We start from the raw sequence: 17,510 nt of genomic DNA, 5'->3' as shown, positions 1-17,510 counted from the left end.
ACATGTATAAACGACTCGCTGAATCCAAAAACTAAGGAACCAAGGGAGACCCCTGCAGAAGACCTGGCACTTTCCCTGGCTGCTCAGCCTATGCAAAGATCCTAATGGTGGAGGTTTGCATATCCACGAACCTTGACTATAAAGCCCTGAGCACCCTACAATAGTGAGGGGACACGACCACCGGCTCCCTACACAAGACACGGAGGGAGTCAGGGTCATCTGGGATCCAGCAAACAGATATAAACATATAAAAGTACACTTAGCTTTGAAGCAAAGAGGAGGACAGATCAGCGTGCACACACACTCCAGGAGGAAATATAAGCCGCTCAGAAAAGCATTCTGAGGAGGCATTTAAAGGGAAGCAATTAAGACATGACAGCTGAGAGAGGCTGACGAGAGGAGGAGCTGAATACCACAACACAGAAATTCAAGGAGGAGGTTCTGAAAGGCCTCTGTCAGAGCTTCTCAGCTGTCTGGTTGTGACAGTACCCCTCCCTCTACAAGTGGACTCCGGACACTCAGAGCCCACCTTCTCAGGATGGGACCTATGGAATGCCCTGATGAGACGAGAGGCCTTAATGTCCGTCACTGGGACCCACATCCTCTCCTCAGGACCATACCCCTCCCACTGAACAAGGTACTGAAGAGAACCGCGGACAAGACGAGAATCCACAATCCTAGAGACCTGGAATTCAAGATTCCCATCAACCATAATCGGAGGAGGAGGCAAAGGCGAGGGTACAATGGGTTGAACATAAGGTTTCAATAAGGACTTATGAAAAACATTATGGATCTTCCAAGTCTGAGGAAGATCAAGACGGTATGCAACAGGATTGATGACAGACAGGATTTTGTAAGGCCCAATAAACCTAGGACCCAACTTCCAGGAGGGAACCTTCAATTTGATATTCTTGGTAGACAACCACACCAGATCACCAACATTCAGGTCCGGACCAAGCACACGTCTCTTATCAGCCACACGCTTATATCTCTCACTCATGCTCTTTAGATTCTCTTGAATCTTTTGCCAAATAGATGACAAAGACGAGGAGAATCTGTCCTCATCAGGTAAACCAGAAGACCCCTCTCCCGAGAAAGTCCCAAACTGTGGATGAAACCCATATGCACCAAAAAATGGTGACTTATCAGAGGACTCCTGACGACGGTTATTTAAAGCAAACTCAGCAAGGGACAAAAAAGAACACCAATCCTCTTGATTCTCCGCCACAAAACAACGCAGATATGTCTCCAGATTCTGATTGACGCGCTCTGTCTGGCCATTCGACTGCGGGTGGAAAGCAGAAGAGAATGACAACCGAACCCCCAAGCGAGAACAGAAAGCCTTCCAGAATCTGGAAACAAACTGCGTGCCCCTATCAGAGACTATGTCTGAAGGAATACCGTGCAACTTGACAATGTGATCAACAAATGCCTGCGCCAGCGTCTTAGCATTGGGCAAACCAGGAAAAGGGATGAAATGCACCATTTTGCTAAAACGGTCCACCACCACCAGAATCACAGTCTTCCCCGAGGAACGAGGCAGGTCCGTGATAAAGTCCATGGACAGATGTGTCCAAGGACGGGAAGGAATGGGTAAGGGAAGGAGAGGACCTGATGGCCGTGAATGAGGGACCTTGGCACGAGCGCAAGTCTCGCAGGCTGCCACAAAACCCTCAACCGACTTACGAAGCGCAGGCCACCAGAATCTCCGAGCGATGAGATCCAGTGTGGCTCTTACCCCCGGGTGCCCAGCAAGGACCGTATCGTGGTGTTCTTTAAAAATCTTGTGTCTTAAAGCGAGAGGCACAAACAACCTCCCAGGAGGACAAAGATCAGGAGCCTCTGACTGGGCTGCCTGCACCTCTGCCTCCAATTCAGGAAAAAGAGCAGAGACCACCACACCTTCAGCCAAAATGGGACCCGGGTCTTCAAAATTCCCGCCTCCCGGAAAACAACGTGACAGGGCATCTGCCTTCACATTCTTAACTCCAGGGCGGAACGTGACAACAAAATTAAACCTAGAAAAGAACAACGACCATCTGGCCTGTCTCGGGTTCAGACGCTTGGCTGACTCCAAGTAGGCCAGATTTTTATGGTCAGTAAATACGGTAATAGGGTGTCTGGCCCCCTCTAGCCAATGGCGCCATTCCTCAAAAGCCAACTTGATGGCCAACAATTCCCTATCTCCCACATCGTAATTTCTCTCTGCGGAGGAGAGTTTTCTTGAGAAAAAGGCACACGGTCGCCAATTGGCAGGAGAGGAACCCTGAGACAAGACCGCCCCCACACCCACCTCAGAAGCATCAACCTCAACTATGAAGGGTAATGAAACATCAGGTTGCACCAAGATGGGAGCGGAAGCAAAACTCTCCTTGATATCAGAAAAGGCCTTACGCGCCTCTACTGACCAAGAAGAAAAATCTACCCCCTTTCTGGTCATATCAGTGAGTGGTTTAACAATAGAAGAATAATTCAAAATGAACTTCCTGTAATAATTGGCAAAGCCCAAAAAACGCATCAGCGCCTTTTGATTCTCAGGAAGCTCCCACTCAAGCACAGCGCGGACCTTCTCGGGGTCCATGCGAAAACCAGAAGCGGAGAGAAGAAACCCCAGAAATTGAATTTCTGGAACCGCAAACACACATTTTTCCAGTTTCGCATATAGTTTATTCTCCCGCAGGATGAGCAAGACCTGACGTAAATGTTCCTTATGAGTTTTGAAATCGGGAGAAAAAATCAAAATGTCATCCAAATACACCAATACAAATTTTCCCATCAAATGATAAAAAATGCTGTTCACGAAATGCTGAAAAACGGCTGGGGCATTCATCAACCCAAAAGGCATAACCAAATTCTCAAAATGGCCCTCAGGGGTATTGAAGGCCGTCTTCCATTCGTCCCCTTCTCTGACCCTGACCAGGTTGTATGCCCCTCTTAAATCTAATTTGGAAAAGACTTTAGCCCCAACAACCTGGTTAAACAGGTCCGGGATCAGAGGAAGCGGATAAGGGTCACGAATTGTGATATTGTTCAGCTCCCTGAAATCCAGACAAGGTCTTAAAGAACCATCTTTTTTCTTAACAAAGAAAAAACCAGCGGCAACAGGTGACTTTGAGGGTCGTATGTGTCCCTTTCTCAGACTCTCAGAGATATAAGTACGCATAGCGATCCTCTCAGGTTGGGAAAGATTGTATAAACGAGATTTAGGCAGCTTGGCGTCTGGGATGAGATTAATAGGGCAATCGTACTCCCTGTGCGGGGGCAAATCCTGAACTCCACTCTCAGAGAAGACATCCGAAAATTCAGAGAGAAAAGATGGTACAGTCTTAGTAGCAACCTCAGAAACAGATGTCGTGAGGCAATTCTCTCTGCAAAAGTCACTCCAACCATTTATTTGCCTTGCTTGCCAATCAATGGTGGGGTTATGTTTAGTGAGCCAGGGTAGCCCCAACACTAGAGGAGTCGGCAAACCGCTAAGGACGAAACATGACACATCCTCAACATGAGCATCACTCACAATTAAACGGATATTGTGAACTATGCCCTTTAATGACTTCTGAGAAAGTGGAGCGGAATCGATAGAAAACACAGGAATATCCTTTCTCAAAGCGCACACCTGGAAACCATGAGTTATCGCAAAGTGATTATCAATGAGATTAACCGCTGCTCCACTATCCACAAAAATCTCACAAAAAATGTTCTTGCTCTCTAGCGCCACCCTAGCCGGCAGGACAAAACGGGAACTACAAGCAAACGGAAAATCTTCAATTTCCGCCTCAATCCTGCCAATAGTAACAGACGGAACATTTTTCAAAGATTTTTTCCTCTTTGTTTCTTTATTATACCCAGAGAACTGCCTGAATCTCCTAGAGGGACAAATATTTGCCAAATGATTAATACCTCCACAACAAAAACAAACCCTCTCATGCGGGCTGAATCTTCTATTGTCAGAAGCAATCAACCCCAGCTGCATGGGCTCCTGCTCAGAAGGGGCTGACAGCGACTGAGACCCCTGCGCAGAGAATGGGACCGCTGCACAGTCCTGGGACCGAGTATGACAGGAAGGAGAGATCTCTCCTCTCTCTCTAAGACGCCTGTCAATACGAACGGCCTGAGACATAGCAGAGTCCAAAGAAATAGGCCTTTCATGAAAGGCAAATGCATCTTTCAATCCCTCTGAAAGACCATGGCAAAATTGACTTCGGAGTGCAGCATCATTCCAACCAGTATCAGCTGCCCAACTCCGAAATTCTGAGCAGTATATTTCTGCGGATTGTTTACCCTGGCATAGGAGACGTAGTCTAGACTCCGCCAGAGCAATACGATCCGGATCATCATATATCTGGCCCAGGGCTAAAAAGAATTCATCCACTGAACGGAGGGGCCGTGCCCCCTCCGGCAGCGAAAAGGCCCAGGACTGAGCGTTACCCCTGAGCAGCGATATAATGATCCCCACCCTCCGTTCCTCATCACCAGAAGAATGGGGAAGAAGGCGAAAATGGAGTTTGCAAGCCTCTCTAAAACGCACAAAATTCTCACTACCCCCGGAGAACGTATCCGGGAGCGAGATCTTAGGCTCAGAACAAGCTCCATGAACGCAAGCTGAACCGGTCACTTGAAGCTGAGACAAAGTCTTACGGAGGTCAGCTACCTCCAATGAAAGACCCTGGAAGCGTTCAGCCAAAAGTGAAACCGGATCCATGCTTAAGACGGTTTTGGCGGCTTATAATGTCACGGAATGTGTACAGGTAACAAGGCAAAGCAACATGTATAAACGACTCGCTGAATCCAAAAACTAAGGAACCAAGGGAGACCCCTGCAGAAGACCTGGCACTTTCCCTGGCTGCTCAGCCTATGCAAAGATCCTAATGGTGGAGGTTTGCATATCCACGAACCTTGACTATAAAGCCCTGAGCACCCTACAATAGTGAGGGGACACGACCACCGGCTCCCTACACAAGACACGGAGGGAGTCAGGGTCATCTGGGATCCAGCAAACAGATATAAACATATAAAAGTACACTTAGCTTTGAAGCAAAGAGGAGGACAGATCAGCGTGCACACACACTCCAGGAGGAAATATAAGCCGCTCAGAAAAGCATTCTGAGGAGGCATTTAAAGGGAAGCAATTAAGACATGACAGCTGAGAGAGGCTGACGAGAGGAGGAGCTGAATACCACAACACAGAAATTCAAGGAGGAGGTTCTGAAAGGCCTCTGTCAGAGCTTCTCAGCTGTCTGGTTGTGACACAATCTAGGCTTCAAAACAAGATCATGGTCCAAGGCCTTTAGGAACAGGTGCCAGTGAAAGCTGCATAAACCTGCATCTCTTACTCACGAGACAAATTCTAAGAGCTTTATCTCCTGATGTAAAGCAGGTAGCGATCCTGTAGCGGCACCAAAATGCTTGATGACCTCTCACCTTGATAAGTGCACAGGACCTAAATTAAAGGGGAAACAGAAGTCAGACAGGATAGGTTGGAACCAGAGAATGAAAGTCAGAACCAAAATGAGAAACAAACTCTTGAGTATAATACCAAACAGGTCAATACCAGGAAGTTACATCAGGAGTCAAATAGTCGAATTCAGGAATGGGTCAGCAACCAGAAATGCCGAGGTACAAACAGTGGCACAAAACACGCTTGTGTGGCAAGAAAGACCAATCACAGGCAACTGTGGCCAGTAGTTGCCTGTTTAAATACTCTGCCAACAATAAGCACATCATGCCAACACCAAGCCCAATTGGTCCAGCTTCCCATAGCCACCATAGCGATGCAGAGATTGCCACAGTAGCGCGGGCAGATAAGTACATGGCATACCTATACTTATTTGGGAAAACCATAATCATACTGACCTGCAGAATGAAGATAACATATTTTTATTCCATATGGTGAGCAATGTACATTTACAAATGCAAATGGTGGAATTGCTGTTGTTTTTTCACATTCCCACACAGAAAAAGTTAATGAAATAAATCCATAAGTTGCATGTGCCCTAAGACTGCCCAAAAAGTTGAAAGGCAACAGTGGAAAAAATTATTCATCCTAAATGCCTAAAATATGCCACCAGTAATGGGGTTTGGGGATACAGAGGCTGAGAATCGAAAGGATAGGTGTAAGTAAGAAAAGAAAGAATGTAGTTTTCATAATATATAAAGCACAAATAAAGCATGACAGCGAAGACAAAAGAGAACATGTATTAAAGCTTGTAGGGAAATAAAATTGAGTTGTTGCCCAAGACAAACAATCAAATCCCTTCTTTAATTTTCTAAAAGCTGCCTGAAAAAGTATAGTTGGCATGGGATTGGTTACCATTAGCACTGGTTTTGATAATTTCTCCTATTTACGTCATGCTTCCTAGCTTCATAATGTCTCAATAAAGCTTGATTAATATAAATAAAATTTGTTTTAGGAATGTAGGAAAATTTTGTTTTAATTTTCTAGGTGAAGACAGGATGAGAGACTCCTATAAGCATCTCCATTTACCACCCTATAATTAAGTAGAAGATAATGCCACACAAGATGATTCAATAATTCCTAATGTACCCTCAGTCCTTCACAGCGGAGATCTATCCACTGATACTGCTGGTCACAAGAAACCTTCATCTAAGCAATCATTAATTGGCAAAACAAGAAACGTGGGAAACATTAAATCTGATCTTTCCTTACATGAGAGAAATCACAGAGATAAAAGGTCATTTTCATAGTCAGAATGTGGAAAATCTTTTACCAGGAAATTTATTCTGGATGGACATGAGAGAACTCACACAGGGGAGAAGCCATATTCATGCCCAGAATGTGGGAAATGCTTTTGTCGGAAAAAAACTCTTGCTCCACATGAGAGAACTCACACTGAAGAGAGGACACTACCGGTCAGAAGTACAGGACATAATGCAACTCACACATTCTTACTAGTGATGAGCGGGAGGTGCCATATTCGATTTCGTGATATTTCGCGAATATTCGATTGAATATTCGTGTTATATTCGTCTAAATCGAATATTCGTAATTATTCCAATTATCGCGAATATATCGCAGTATATTAGCTAAATTACAATCTATATGTGTATTTTACGAAATTTCGTAATATTGCTCTAACTTCGTCTTTTAGAATATTCGTCATATTCTAAAAGACGAAGTTAGAGCAATATTACGAATATTCTAAAAGACGAAGTTAGAGCAATATTAAGAATATACGTAAAAAGTTGAAATCGCAATTCGATTATTATAACTTGAATTAATCGAATTGCGATTTCAATTTAGCACTGCTATATTCCATAGACTAGGATTAACGAATATGGAATATAGCAGTACTAAGTTGAAATCGTGATGCGATTTTTTCGAGTTATAATAATCGAATTGCGATTTCAACTTAAGCACTGCTATATTCCATATTCGTTAATTCTAGCCTAATATGGAATACCTATTTATCAACTTCGCGAATTCTAGCAATCATATAGGAAAGTTGACTATAGAGACAGCTAAGTTTAATTCGCTATGCGATTATATTACTTAGCTTTTTTTTTTTATAAATAGAATAATTATAAAAATTATCAGGTATTATAATTATTCTATTTATTTAAAAAAAAGCTAAGAAATATAATCGCATAGCGAATTAAACTTAGCTGTCTCTATAGTAAACTTTCCTATATGATTGCTAGAATTCGCGAAGTTGATGAATAGGTAGCTAAAACGAAGATGGAGAATATCTTCGTTTTGTGGAATATGACAAATACATTTGTATATTCGTTTTGTGGAATATGACGAATACATTCGTCATATTCGCTAATTCTACCAAGCCATTGAAGCCAACCATAGTAAACCAGGTCCAAGTTGAAATCGCAATGCGATTAATATAACTCGAAGTAATCGCATGGCGATTTCAACTTAGCACTGCTATATTCCATATTAGGCTAGAATTAACGAATATGGAATATAGCAGTGCTTAAGTTGAAATCGCAATTCGATTATTATAACTTGAAATAATCGAATTGCGATTTCAACGCAATTCTCAAATCCGACAGTACATTCTAGTATATGGAGACGTTTCCATGTTGATGGGGACGCTCCATGAGCACGGAAGTCGGCAGAAGCGGCAACGGGCACTGACTGGAGCATTAAAAAAAAAAAAAAAGAATATTCGATTTTGCGAATATATAGCACTATAAAAAATTCGCAATTCGAATATTCACACTCAACACTAATTCTTACTACATATGGCAGGATCTCAGCTTCTGAAGAAACTATCGCTGCAAGCCAGGTCTTGTTTTAAAGCTGACAATCATGTGAGGAGAAATCCAACACTGCACAGGCATCTAGGTAAAATCTCTTTATCCCATGCAATAAAACATCTTACAGATCCGAAAAGAAGTCGTTAATATTTTTCAACCCTAACATTTCTTATTTATGCCATAATTTGCTACCTGGTACAAAGAACAGTAGCAGTTGGGGACTTTTACTGGAACAGTATAAATGACAAACCATTACATAGGTTTCTTAAGGTGAGTGCAGGGAGGACAAAAACCTCCTGTTGAGAACTGTGCGATGAGTAAAGGCTGTTGGATCTGAAACTTGTAACTGACTTCTGTACCGGTATGTTGAATTTTTTATCGCATGGAATAAAGACATTTTATAAGGCTCCAGTGCAGTGCTGGAATTCTCTACATGTGTTTGTGTCATGGTCATATTGGTGTTTGACCGTGATGCGGTTGCCGTGCAGACTGGTTGCCAGGGGCAACGTGTAGTTTGTGGTTTGCACGTGCACTTCCCCTTTAAGGTGTGCCTCCCTGCCGTTTGGTGAGCAAGGGGTTAATCTTCTGGCTACTGGGGATTAAGGTGTTTCCTGGGTGTGGCCGCAAGCTTGATATAAACCTGTGGCTTGCTGGCTGGTTACAGTTGTACTACAGCCTTGCTTGGTGTTGGAGCTTTCCTCCCTGCCTGAGTGTTCCAGCCCAGTCCTTGAGGGCCACCTTATGGAACATAAATTGTCCTCCCTTTTGTACTCTCCTTGTACCTTTACCCTCACTTGTTGTTTGTTAGGTGTGGGTTTATGTTCAGGGTGTGTTGTATGGCTTCTTGGTTGTTACATGTCTGGACTGTTGTTGGTGTTTGTCCCTACATGTATGTTTGACGTTTGCTCTGTATGTTGAAGCCTGTATGCAGCACTGCTTGGGGCTGCCATGTGTGAGCATGGGGGGCTCTGGCAGAGTTGGTATGCTGGATTCCTGTGTGGGTTGTTTGTACTGTGATCTGCTGCGTGTTCGGGCTCCTGTACTGATGCACGCGTCTCTTGGATAGCCCTCAGGGTGGCCCTAGACTAGGAGCTATGTAGACAACCTGTTCCTCCTGGACGCGGAGAAACAGGAGTCTAAAGTGGCCAAGCTACATAGAAAAGGGAGACATGAACAATTTATGGCAATGGCAGGTAAATGTAACAAGTACAACACCTACCTGCCACAGACAGAAAGCCTGGAACCCATGTGCAAGGGCTGCTGTCCACAACAACACAAACGGACACATCACACAGGAACCGAGGACTATAAGCTGCAAAGAATAAAGACCAAACAAACATCTTCATAACATCATGTAACATAAACCTATGACCACAAGGGTGGCCCCCCTGGCAGATGGTATAACACAGGAGGATGACTCCAGCTAGCCATGGCTGAAGTACACCTCAGACTACTGATCTTAACTGAGGCTTTATAGCCCATGTAGCCACACCCACACACACACTAGGAAGGAAGGTAACCCTTCCAACACAAGGCAAGGGAAGACGGCCACTTAAAGGGGAAGTACACACATAAACACACACTTCACCTGTTGCCACAGGCAACGGCATGCATGGCAACCATGTCCTGGGGATCAGCCAGAAGGCCGAGACACTGCCACCACATGCATACAACACCAAATGTACAAACCGGATTCCAAAAAAGTTGGGACACTAAATAAATTGTGAATAAAAACTGAATGCAATGATGTGGAGATGGCAAATGTCTATATTTTATTTGTAATAGAACGTAGATGACAGATCAAACGTTTAATCCGAGTAAATGTATCATTTTAAAGGAAAAATACGTTGATTCAAATTTTTACGGTGTCAACAAATCCCCAAAAAGTTGGGACAAGTAGCAATGAGGCTGGAAAAAGTAAATTTGAGCATAACGAAGAGCTGGAAGACCAATTAACACTAATTAGGTCAATTGGCAACATGATTGGCTATAAAAAGAGCTTCTCAGAGTGGCAGTGTCTCTCAGAAGCCAAGATGGGTAGAGGATCACCAATTCCCACAATGTTGCGCAGAAAGATAGTGGAGCAATATCAGAAAGGTGTTACCCAGCGAAAAATTGCAAAGACTTTGCATCTATCATCATCAACTGTGCATAACATCATCCGAAGATTCAGAGAATCTGGAACAATCTCTGTGCGTAAGGGTCAAGGCCGTAAAACCATACTGGATGCCCAGTGATCTCCGGGCCCTTAAACGACACTGCACCACAAACAGGAATGCTACTGTAAAGGAAATCACAGAATGGGCTCAGGAATACTTCCAGAAACCATTGTCAGTGAACACAATCCACCGTGCCATCCGCCGTTGCCAGCTGAAACTCTACAGTGCAAAGAAGAAGCCATTTCTAAGCAAGATCCACAAGCTCAGGCGTTTTCACTGGGCCAGGGATCATTTAAAATGGAGTGTGGCAAAATGGAAGACTGTTCTGTGGTCAGACGAGTCACGATTCGAAGTTCTTTTTGGAAATCTGGGACGCCATGTCATCCGGACCAAAGAGGACAAGGACAACCCAAGTTGTTATCAACGCTCAGTTCAGAAGCCTGCATCTCTGATGGTATGGGGTTGCATGAGTGCGTGTGGCATGGGCAGCTTGCATGTCTGGAAAGGCACCATCAATGCAGAAAAATATATTCAGGTTCTAGAACAACATATGCTCCCATCCAGACGTCATCTCTTTCAGGGAAGACCCTGCATTTTTCAACAAGATAATGCCAGACCACATTCTGCATCAATCACAACATCATGGCTGCGTAGGAGAAGGATCCGGGTACTGAAATGGCCAGTCTGCAGTCCAGATCTTTCACCTATAGAGAACATTTGGCGCATCATAAAGAGGAAGGTGCAACAAAGAAGGCCCAAGACGATTGAACAGTTAGAGGCCTGTATTAGACAAGAATGGGAGAGCATTCCTATTTCTAAACTTGAGAAACTGGTCTCCTCGGTCCCCAGACGTCTGTTGAGTGTTGTAAGAAGAAGGGGAGATGCCACACAGTGGTGAAAATGGCCTTGTCCCAACTTTTTGGGGATTTGTTGACACCATGAAATTCTGATTCAACATATTTTCCCTTAAAATGGTACATTTTCTCAGTTTAAACTTTTGTTCCGTGATTTATGTTCTATTCTGAATAAAATATTAGAAGTTGGCACCTCCACATCATTGCATTCAGTTTTTATTCACGATTTGTATAGTGTCCCAACTTTTTTGGAATCCGGTTTGTAGTTATGGGCAACCAAGTGAAGGAAAATGTCACTACGCACACCATAGGCCGTGACACCAACTTAATGGTCAACAACTCTCTATTACCCACATCATGATTTTTTCTCAGCAGCTAAGAGCTTCTTCGAGAAGAAAGCACATGGGTGCCATTTACTAGATGAAGGACCTTTTGACAAGACTTCTCATACCCCTACCTCTGATGCCTCAGATTCCACAATGAAAGGCTTTGACACATCAGGTTAAATCAGTATAGGAGCAGAAACAAAACATTCTTTCACAGCTGAAAAGGCTTGTAATGCCTCATCAGACCAGACTGAGATATCTGAACCTTTCCTAGTCAGTGCTTTCAGATTTTCGGGTCCATCCCAGTCCAACACAGCACGGACCTTTTCAGGATCCTTACGAAAACCTGAATATGAAAGTAGGTAGGCCAAAAATTGCACTTCCAGAACGGCAAATAAACACTTCTCCATCTTAGCATACAGTTTATTCTCTCTTAGGATCTGTAACACTTGTCTCACGTGATCCTTATGCGTCTCCATGTCAGGAGAATAAATCAGACTATCATCCAGATACACCATAACAAACCTGCCTACCAGATGATGAAAGATGTCATTGATGAAATGTTGAAAAACCGCAGGAGCACTGGTTAATACCCCTCAGGGGTATTAAAGGCGGTCTTCCATTCGTCCCTCCTTGATCCTTATCAGAATATATGCCCCCTCAAATCCAACTTCAAGAACACCTTGGCACCGACAATCTGATTGAACAAATCCGGGATCAAAGGAAGGGGATAAGGATCACGGACAGTAATGCGATTAAGCTCACGGAAGTCTAAATCTGGCCTAACAGTTTCATCCTTTTTCTTAACAAAGAAGAACCCTGCAGCGACTAGAGATTTGTATGGTCTAATATGACTGTTGGCTAAACTCTCGGTGATATATTCTCACATGGCAGCTCTTTCAGGTTCGAAAAGATTATACAACAGAGATTTGGGCAACTTAGCTCCGGGAACAAGGTTGACGGGGCAATCATACTCCCGATGTGGAGGCAACTCCTGGTCTCCACTTTTAGAGAATACATCAGAAAAATCTGAAATAAACGAAGGTGCAACTTTAGTGGCTACCACAGCAAGGGATGTGCTAAGGGTACTTTCACACTTGCGTCAAAGTTTTCCACTATTGAGTTCCATTCTAGGGGCTTAAAGAGGACCTTTCACTAGAATAAAAAATCTAAACTAACTATACAGACCTGGAGAGCGGCGCCCAGGGATCTCTCTGCACTTACTGTTATACCTGGGCGCCGCTCCGTTCTCCCGGTATAGCCTCCGGTATCTTCATATGTTAGGCTCCACCCAGTGGAACCTGCCTGCGTCTTATTCTCCCATGCTGTAGCGCTGGCCAATCGCAGCAATCAGCTCAAAGCCTGAGAGGTTTTTTTTCCTCTCAGGCTATGAGCTGAGCGCTGCGATTGGCCACTGAGTGGAGCCTAACATATGAATATACCGGAGGCTATACCGGGAGAACAGAGCTGCACCCAGGTATAACAGTAAGTGCAGGGAGATCCCTGGGCGCCGCTCTCCATGTCTGTATAGTTAGTTTAGATTTTTTATTCTAGTGAAAGGTCCTCTTTAATACCGGAAAAAATCTGAATGGAAAGCAATCCGTTCAGGATGCATCAGGATGTCTTCAGTTCAGTACTTTTACGGTATTTGGACGGAGAAAAAAACGCAGCATGCTGCATTTTTCTCTCCGGCCAAAAATCCTGAACACTGGATTCAGCATTTTTTTTTCCATTGAAATGTATGTATAAAATTGCCGCACTGACGGATCCGGTCTTCTGGTCTGCGCCTGCACAGACCTTTAAAAATGTAAAAAAATAAATACAGGATCCGTTTTTCCGGATGACACTGGAGAGACGGATCCGGTATTGCAATGCATTTGTGAGATGGATCCGCATCCGGATCCGTCTACAAATGGTTTCCGTTTGCATACAGAAGTGTGAAGGTACCCTAACCCTAAGTTCACACCTGAGCGTTTTACAGCGCGTTCAAACGCGCTGTAAAACGCTCAACACATGAAAACCAATGCTTCCCTATGGGAATGGTTCTCACCTGGGCGTTTTACAGCACGTACGATCGCGCTGTAAAACGCCCGACGCATAATCAAGTTCTTGAGCTTCTTTGGGGCGTTTTGACGCGCGTTTGTGGCCATAGGACACTGCAGTTAATCACACAAATGCGCGTTTACTATTACAAAAACCGCTCATAAAAACGTGCGACAAAAACGCGCGTAAAACGCGCGTTTGAGAAACGCTCAGGTGTGAAAGCAGGGTAAGACAGTTGTCGATGCAATAATCACTACAATCAATAATCTGTCTCGCTTGCCAATCGATGGTAGGATTATGTTTTCTTAACCATGGTAATCAACTCCAATGTACACATCACCACATCTATCATGCGTGCAAACATAACATAAACTTCTATATAAATCTTACGCCACGCAGAATAATAAAGAACATCTTTATTACATGATCTGAAATAGGAAATACAGTTGCAAGAAAAAGTATGTGAACCCTTTGGAATGATATAGATTTCTGCACAAATTGGTCATAAAATGTGATCTGATCTTCATCTAAGTCACAACAATAGACAATCACAGTCTGCTTAACTAATAACACACAAAGAATTAAATGTTACCATGTTTTTATTGAACACACCATGTAAACATTCACAGCGCAGGTGGAAAAAGTATGTGAACCCTTGGATTTAATAACTGGTTGAACCTCCTTTGGCAGCAATAACTTTACGTTTCCTGTAGTTGGAGATCAGACGTGCACCACGTTCAGTAGTAATTCTTGACCGTTCCTCTTTACAGAACTGTTTCAGCAATATTCTTGGGATGTCTGGTGTGAATCGCTTTCTTGAGGTCATGCCACAGCATCTCAATCGGGTTGAGGTCAGGACTCTGACTGGGCCACTCCAGAAGGCGTATTTTCTTCTGTTTAAGCCATTCTGTTGTTGATTTACTTCTATGCTTTGGGTCGTTGTCCTGTTGCAACACCCATCTTCTGTTGAGCTTCAGCTGGTGACAGATGGCCTTAAGTTCTCCTGCAAAATGTCTTGATAAACTTGGGAATTCATTTTTCCTTCGATGATAGCAATCTGTCCAGGCCCTGACGCAGCAAAGCAGCCCCAAACCATGATGCCCCCACCACCATACTTTACAGTTGGGATGATGTTTGATGTTGGTGTGCTGTGCCTCTTTTTCTCCACACATAGTGTTGTCTGTTTCTTCCAAACAACTCAACTTTGGTTTCATCAGTCCACAGAATATTTTGCCAGTACTGCTGTGGAACATCCAGGTGCTCTTGTGCAAACTGTAAACTTGCAGCAATGTTTTTTTTTGGACAGCAGTGGCTTCCTCTGTGGTATCCTTCCATGAAATCCATTCTTGCTTAGTGTTTTACGTATCGTACATTCGCTAACAGGGATGTTAGCATATGCCAGAGACCTTTGTAAGTCTTTAGCTGATACCCTAGGATTCTTCTTCACCTCATTGAGCAGTCTGCACTGTGCTCTTGCAGTAATCTTTACAGGACGGCCACTCCTAGGGAGAGTAGCAGCAGTGCTGAACTTTCTCCATTTATAGACAATTTGTCTTACCATGGACTGATGAACAGCAAGGCTTTTGGAGATACTTTTATAACCCTTTCCAGCTTTATGCAAGTCAACAATTCTTAATCATAGGTCTTCTGAGAGCTCTTTTGTGTGAGGCATCATTCACATCAGGCAATGCTTCTTGTGAAAAGCAAACCCAGAACTGGTGTGTGTTTTTTATAGGGCAGGGCATCTGTAACCAACACCTCCAATCTCATCTCATTGATTGGACTCCAGTTGGCTGACACCTCACTCCAATTAGCTCTTGGAGATGTCATTAGTCTAGGGGTTCACATACTTTTTCCACCTGCACTGTGAATGTTTACATGGTGTGTTCAATAAAACATGGTGACATTTAATTCTTTGTGTGTTATTAGTTTAAGCCGACTGTGATTGTCTATTGTTGTGACTTAGATGAAGATCACATTTTATGACCAATATGTGCAGAAATCCATATTATTCCAAAGGGTTCACATACTTTTTCTTGCAACTGTATATGACACAAAAGTTAAAAATACAGTTGTGGCCAAAAGTTTTGAGAATTACATAAATATTGGAAATTGGAAAAGTTGCTGCTTAAGTTTTTATAATAGCAATTTGCATATACTCCGGAATGTTATGAAGAGGGATCAGATGAATTGCATAGTCCTTCTTTGCCATGAAAATGAATCCCCCAAAAACTTTTCCACTGCATTTCATTGCTGTCATTAAAGGACCTGCTGAGATCATTTCAGTAATCGTCTTGTTAACTCAGGTGAGAATGTGGACGAACACAAGGCTGGAGATCATTATGTCAGGCTGATTGGGTTAAAATGGCAGACTTGACCTGTTAAAAAGATGCTTGAAATCATTGTTCTTCCATTGTTAACCATGGTGACCTGCAAAGAAACGCGCGCAGCCATCATTGCATTGCATAAAAATGGCTTCACAGGCAAGGATATTGTGGCTACTAAGATTGCACCTCAATCAACAATTTATAGGATCATCAAGAACTTTAAGGAAAGAGGTTCAATTCATGTTAAGAAGGCTTCAGGGCGTCCAAGAAAGTCGAGCAAGCGCCAGGATCGTCTCCTAAAGAGGATTCAGCTGCGGGATCGGAGTGCCACCAGTGCAGAGCTTGCTCAGGAATGGCAGCAGGCAGGTGTGAGCGCATCTGCACGCACAGTGAGGCAAAGACTTTTGGAAGATGGCCTGGTGTCAAGAAGGACAGCAAAGAAGCCACTTCTCTCCAAAAAAAACATCAGGGACAGATTTGGGACAGAACTTGTGGTCAATCCTCAAGAGGCGGGTGGACAAACAAAAACCCACTAATTCTGACAAACTCCAAGAAGTGATTATGAAAGAATGGGTTGCTATCAGTCAGGAATTGGCCCAGAAGGTGACTGAGAGCATGCCCAGTCGCATTGCAGAGGTCCTGAAAAAGAAGGGCCAACACTGCAAATACTGACTCTTTGCATAAATGTCATGTAATTGTCGATAAAAGCCTTTGAAACGTATGAAGTGCGTGTAATTATATTTCACTACATCACAGAAACAACTGAAACAAAGATCTAAAAGCAGTTTAGCAGCAAACTTTGTGAAAACTGATATTTGTGTCATTCTCAAAACTTTTGGCCACGACTGTACATATATTATAGGAGAGCAAGAATATGGAGAAAGGTCTCTCCAACAATATGAATAAAGGTGCAATAATACAGCTCAACAGTCACTATACATAATAGCATAAACCCACATTATTAACATTGTATGGTGCCAAACGGCCTCCTGAAAGTATAACACTAAGGCCCCTTGCAGACGAGCGTGTCCGGATTACGTCCGGATGCATTGCGTCTGCGATCAGGGAAAATTGTGCAAGTAAATACACAATTGCAGTCAGTTTTGACTGCGATTGCATTCCGATGTTCAGTTTTTATTGTGCGGGTGCAATGCATTTTGCACGCGAATGATAAAAAACTGACTGTGGTACCCAGACCTGAACCCAAACTTCTTCACTGAAGTTCAGGTTTGGGTTAGGTATTCTGTAGATTTTATTTTTTTTCCCTTATAACATGGTTATAAGGGAAAATAATAGCATTCTTAATGCAGAATGCTTAGTAAAATGTAGATTGAGGTGTTAAAAAAATAAATAAAATTAATTTACCTGTTCCAATTGATGGGCACAGGTCCTTCAGCTGTTCCAGTGCATTAGATTCAATTGTATTGCCTCCTGAGGATGGCAATACAGTTGTATCTAGCAGGCAGGCAGGACATTCGGGGCCTGGGACAATACATCAGGGGCCCAGGCCCCAAATGTTTTAACCTAGCAACGCCCCTGGACAAGGGTTATAATAAATGCAAAAAGTAAAAA

At 43.3% G+C, this 17,510-nt stretch overlaps 1 protein-coding gene across 1 annotated transcript in view; it reads right to left on the bottom strand.

Annotated features, from left to right (window-relative positions):
* The window catches only part of LOC122934742 (oocyte zinc finger protein XlCOF6-like), a 398,458-nt gene that overhangs the window by 256,696 nt on the left and 124,252 nt on the right, over positions 1–17,510 (bottom strand). The gene's annotated exons all lie outside the window — the stretch shown is intronic.

The sequence above is a fragment of the Bufo gargarizans genome, chromosome 4 (genome assembly GCF_014858855.1).
Source record: "Bufo gargarizans isolate SCDJY-AF-19 chromosome 4, ASM1485885v1, whole genome shotgun sequence".
Lineage (NCBI taxonomy): Eukaryota > Metazoa > Chordata > Amphibia > Anura > Bufonidae > Bufo > Bufo gargarizans.
The sequence above is the reverse complement of the archived record's forward strand: the minus strand, read 5'-3'. Positions and strand labels throughout refer to the sequence as shown.